Source organism: Octodon degus, unplaced genomic scaffold (genome assembly GCF_000260255.1).
Source record: "Octodon degus isolate 3935 unplaced genomic scaffold, OctDeg1.0 scaffold00313, whole genome shotgun sequence".
NCBI lineage: Eukaryota > Metazoa > Chordata > Mammalia > Rodentia > Octodontidae > Octodon > Octodon degus.
In genome coordinates, this window is record NW_004524889.1 from 1,409,468 (window position 1) to 1,415,316 (window position 5,849).

Genomic DNA, 5,849 nt, shown 5'->3' on the forward strand with positions numbered 1-5,849 from the left:
TCATCTACACAAATGCCAAATACACTAAGAGAAAAATTAGAGAACCAATACATTTTACAATAGCACCACTGAAAATGAAATACTAACAAAAGAAGTCAAAAACCTATTCAATGAAAATTCAACAAAGGAGTCAAACATGCTTACTGGAAGAAAGATAGCCTCTTTGACAAATGGTGCTGGAAAACCTGGCTCTCTACATGCTGAAAACTACAACTTGATACAGGTCTATCACCATGCACTATAGTTAAAATGGATTAAAGGTGTAAACATTAAAACAGAACCAGTAAATCTCCTCGGTGAGAAAGTAAGAGGAAATCTTGAAGGCATATGGATAGGCAGACTTCATGAACAAAAATCAAATGACACTGTTAATCCTTGAATGAACTAACAACTTGGAATTTCTCTTATTGAGAAGTTTTTGCACGTCAAAATTAATTACCAACAAAATGAACAGACAACCCAGAAATTTGGAAAATAATCTTAACTAATAAGAACTCTGACAAAGGTCTTCTCTCTAGAATTTATAAAGAACTAAAAAATATTAGGGCCCCAAAATTTAAAGACCCCATCCAGAAATGGACATTGAAGATGAACACACACTTCTCAGAGGAAGAAATTCTAGACACTAATAAAAATAAGAAAAAATGTTCCACATCACTAACTATCCATGAATTATGAATCAAAATAACTCTGTAATACCATATATCCTCAGAAAGAATGGCTATCATAAAGATATCAATCAACAAGAAGTGCTGGAGAGGCTACTGGGAAAAAAAACGATCCATTCTCCAGTGCCTCTGGGTTTGTGGATGGGTGCAACCATTACGAAAATCAGTGTGCAAACTCTGTAAAAGAAAAGATCTTTGACTTCTTTAATTATATTAATTCCTCAGTATTACATTTTTTGTTGTGCTATTGTAAAAGGTATTGTTTCTGTAATTTCTCTCTGAGTATGTTTCTTGTCTGTGTAGAGGAATGCTATTGGCTTCAGGGTTTTGACGTTGTATCCTGTCATGCTACTGAATTTGTGTACTAATTCTAGTAGATTCTTGGTGGGAATTTTCATGTCTTCTAAGTAGAGTATCATATCAGTTGCAAATAATGATAGTTTAAGTTCTTTCCTCAGTGTACTTCTCTCACTTGTCTAATGGCACTACCTAATTATTCCAGAATTATTTTGAATAGGGGTGGTGATAGAGAACATCCTTGTCTTGTGCCAGATCTATGAGTAAAATATTTCCATTTTTCCATTGAGAATTATGTTAGCAGTTGAATTATCACATGGCTTTTATCACATTTAAGTAGAGGCCAGGTATTCCAATGTTCTGTAGGACTTTCTACATGAATGAGTGTTGGACTTTGTCGAAAGCCTCCTCTGCATCACTTGCGATGTTCACGTGATTTTCAACTTGGCTTTGTTGACATAGTGTATTACATTTATAGATTTGCAGATGTTGAAACATTCTTGCATCTCTGGGATGAATCCTACCTGTTCATGTTGCATGAACTTCTTGATGATTTTCTGTATGCTATTTGCTAGGATTTCATTCATTATTTTTGCATCTAGGTTCATGAGGGAGACAGCCTATAATTTTTTTCTTTAGTTCCATCTATCTCTGGTTTTGGTATCAGTATAATACTTGCCTCCAGGAATGATTTTGGGAGGATTGTTTCTTTTTCAATTGCATTGAAGGTTTTCTGAAGTGTTGAAATTATGTCTTCTGTAAATTTCTTGTAGAATTCAGCTGTGAACCCGTCAGGACCTAGACTTTTCTTTGTTGGCTGTTTTTTTTTTTTTTTTTTTTTTTTTACTACATTTTGAATTTCATTGACTATTATTGGGTGGTTGAAATTTCTTATATCTTCCTGATTCAGTTTTGGTAATTTGTACCTTTCTAGGAATCTGTCCATTTCTTCTGTGTCTTTGAGTCAGTGAGAGTAAAGAGTCTCAAAATTTCTATTAATAATCTGAATTTCCCCAGAGTCCTTGACAATTTCACCCTTTTCATTCCTTATTGCTTAAATTTGAGAGTTGTTTTTTTTTTTCCTTTTTGGTGAAGTTACCTAGGCTCTTATCAATTTCTTTTGATCTTTCAAAGAACCAGCTTTCTGATTTCTTAGTTCTTTGCATTGATTTTTTTTGTCTAGATTGCATTAATTTCTACATTTCTGAGCCAGGGAGATAGCTCAATAGAATAAGCTCATGCCAGGCAAGCAAATGGTCCTGAGTTCAATTCACATTATCGATAAAAATAATAACATTTCAACTCTAATTTTTATAATTTCCTCTTTTTGGGGGTTTTTGCTTAGTTTCTTCTCTTTGTTCAAGGCGTTTGTGTTTCTAAATTGGGGTATTTATTTGCTCCCATTTTGTTTTCCTAATGATTGCGTTCACAACTATAAATTTTCCACTAAGATCTGCTTTCATTGTATCATATAAATTATAATAAGTTGTGTTTGAATTTCATTGAATTGCAAGTATTTTAGATTTTCTTGTTTAATTTCATCTGTAACCCATTGGTTGCTGAGAAGGTTGTTGTTAAATTTCCATATATTTATGGAGTTTTGTCATTTATTTCCAGTTTCATTGCACTGTTGTCAGATAATATGCATGGGATATTTTCTTTTTTGTTGCATACACTGCATCATTAACTATGGGCTACAATGTGGTCTATTTTACAAAAAGTCCCAGGTGCAGCTGAAAAATTATTCTAATGTAGTTGGGTGAAACACTGTATATGTCCAGTAAGTCTATATGTTCTAAGTTCTGGTTTACTTCTACTTCTTTCCTAACTTCTTGTCCCCTTGACCTATCTTTTTTTTCAATAAGTGTGTGTTAAGTTCTCAGGTTTATATTGTGGTATTGGATATTAGATTTTTTCATGTCCATTAAGATTTGTCTTATATAGTTGGAATCTCCTGTGCTTGGTGGATCCAAATTGATGAGTGCTACTTCTTTAGCCTGAATTTTCCCCTAACCAGTATGTAGTGGCCTTCTTTATTTCATTTGATCATTCTTTTTTGAAGTTCAGACAGTCTGTGAACAGCATTGCTACTCCTTCTTTTTTGAGCTTCTGAGGCATATAGTATTGTTTTCCACATTTGACTTTCAGACTATGGATTTATTTATGAATTAAGTGTGTTTCTTGTGTATGGTATATTTTTGGATTTTGCTTCTTAATCCACTGTGCCAGGTTATTTCTTTTAATCGGTGAAGTGAGTCCAGTTACATTGATGGTTATAATTGATGTATAATGAGTCATAATTGACAGGTTATTTACTTGCTGTTGTATACTACTTTTTCTCCTGTGTTTGTTTGCCTTATTTGATGGGTTCTTTCCATTCTCATTTGTGGTCCCTCTCTAGAGTGTATTTCAGTAGTCTTTGTATGGTTGTCTTTGTCATCATGAAATTCTTTAGTTGTTCTTTGTCATGGAAGTATTTCACCTCTCCATCAAACTTGAAGGAAGGTTTTTCAGGGTAGAGCAGTCTGGGTTGGAATTTGTTTTCTTGAAGGAAATGAATAACTTTGCTCCATGCTCTTCTTGACTTGATGGTTTGTGAAGATAAATCTGCCATTATTCGAATGGATTTTTCTTTGAATGTGAGTGTGATCTATTTCTTTTCTCTAGTTCCTTTGAAGATATTTTTGTTGCACTAAAATTAAGGGATCCTCTTTATTATATGTCTGGATGTGGTTTTCACTGGGTTGACGTTGTTTGGTTTCCTATATGATTTGGTCATCTGAATGTCAGATTTTTTCCCCATATTTGGGATGCTTTCTTCTATTACTTCTTCCCATGTTCTTTTTTATCATTGACTCTTTCTTTTCCTCATTGATGCCTATTAGTCTCACGTTGTACTTAATTGCATCATCTTGTGGATATTGATTTATTTTTTGCTGCATCCTAGTTGTTTTTTAGAGATCTTTTCTTACCATTTCATGAGCTGCCAGGACATCTTCCAGGTTTGAAAGTCTATCTTCACTTTCATTCAAATGGTTTTGCCAGTTTGTGATTGGGATTTTAATTTCCTGTATATCTCTTTGAACCTGCTTCATGCATTTTACTTCTTTCCTATATTGCTTGCTCAAGGATTCCATTATTTTTCCATTCTCAATTTTTTTATCAGTGTCTCCTATAGAAACACCTAGTAATTCTTTCGTTGTTCTTATCCTTCCATTATTTACTTCAGAGGTGATTTCTTATCTGATTTCCTTTATACCTTTCTCCATTTTTTTCTTTATTTCAGGTGCTATTATTTCAGAGATTTCACATGTATGCTTATCAATTTCTTTTGTATTGTTGTCTCCTGCATGTGTTCTGAGTTGGCTCATGGCCTGAGACTCTGTTTTGCTCCTTTTCTTTGTCTTTTTATATGGCACTATCTTCTGACCCTTGGGGTAGTCTTTGGTGCAGTTATTACCTTAACACATACTTATGTTTTTATCCAAGAGAGATTATGTAATTAAGGCAGTTACAGTTTTGTATTTACATAAGTATAATTAGCAACACCAATGTGGGTAGTGAGATTTAGTAGCTGACAAACATTTTGGCATCTAACGGACTTGCCTTTTTACCCTAAGAGCATACATTGTAAATTTATAGCTAATCAGATATTAAATTGGGAATATACATTTAAATTAATTTCCTCTAAGTTATGTCTGTTCACCTGCCCTTGACATACCTGTAGTCCTCAAGGTAGACTGGTTTTCCTCAGTTACCTATTTCCCCCTCTGTAGATGAAGAGAGAAAGAGAGGAGATGCTCTCATAGGTCTTCGACTGGCAAAGTGTCTCAGTAAACTGGGTTCAAATATACTACTTATGAACTCATCCATGTGGGCCTGACTTGGATATGGCTGCTGTGATCCACTTCTTCCTATTACATCCTCTGGAAGTGAATCTCCAGTGCCCCTCTGGCAAGGTAGGTTGCTCCTGGGTTAGTAGGGTAAGTCTTGCTATTGACTTTGTGCAGGGAGTTCTTCTGTGGTGTTCCATACCAGGCCTATATGATGGATGAGGGTCCAATGAGCTCAGGGAAGGTGCCACACACATGTTGGGCCTGGTACACCGTTGTAGTAAAATCTGGCAAGCACAGAGGCTCCCATAATCCTACCAGCCCTAGGAGATAATAGTAGAATCCGGAGAGCATTGGGAAGTTTCCATACACACTGGGCCTCAGGAGGTGGGTGGAATACTAATCCTATTAAGAATACCTTCAACTCAGTTTTCTCTGTATACTCTATCAGCTATTTAGAAGTAGATTTCCATTTTGTCAGTTCCTTCAATAGGCCCCATGTTCAATCCAGCCTCAGTACTGTTAACTGCTCCAGGTCTTGCTTCCTGGTACAGTCTGAGGTCGCCCTATGCTACCTAAATATTTTGATCAACATACTGTGAGAAAACAAGCATATCCTCTATGCCAGTTTAGCTTCCGCTTTTACCTGATGGAATTATTATTCCACTGCTGCATTCTACCTCTGGCAATATTAAAAATATAAATTAATATTATATGTTGAAAAGGGAAGTTCGAATGAAGGAATTCTTCTTTTTCATTTTTTTGGAAATGAACTTTAATTTTACAGAGAGAAACATTTTTTCTAAATTTTCAAAGAGTAAGCCATCATCTATCGTCCTTCATTTGCACCAAGAAATTAGATTATTTTATCTGAAAGATGATAATTAACACCAAAGAAATTAACACAAAATCAAAATCTGAATGATTAGCTGGACTACTGGACTACTTTGGATTATTTTGCTGAATTCATGCATGTGCAATATTTGAATGGGTATGGAATACCCATCTCTGACTAAACTAAACAAAAAAGGTAATAGAAATGAAGTACCAT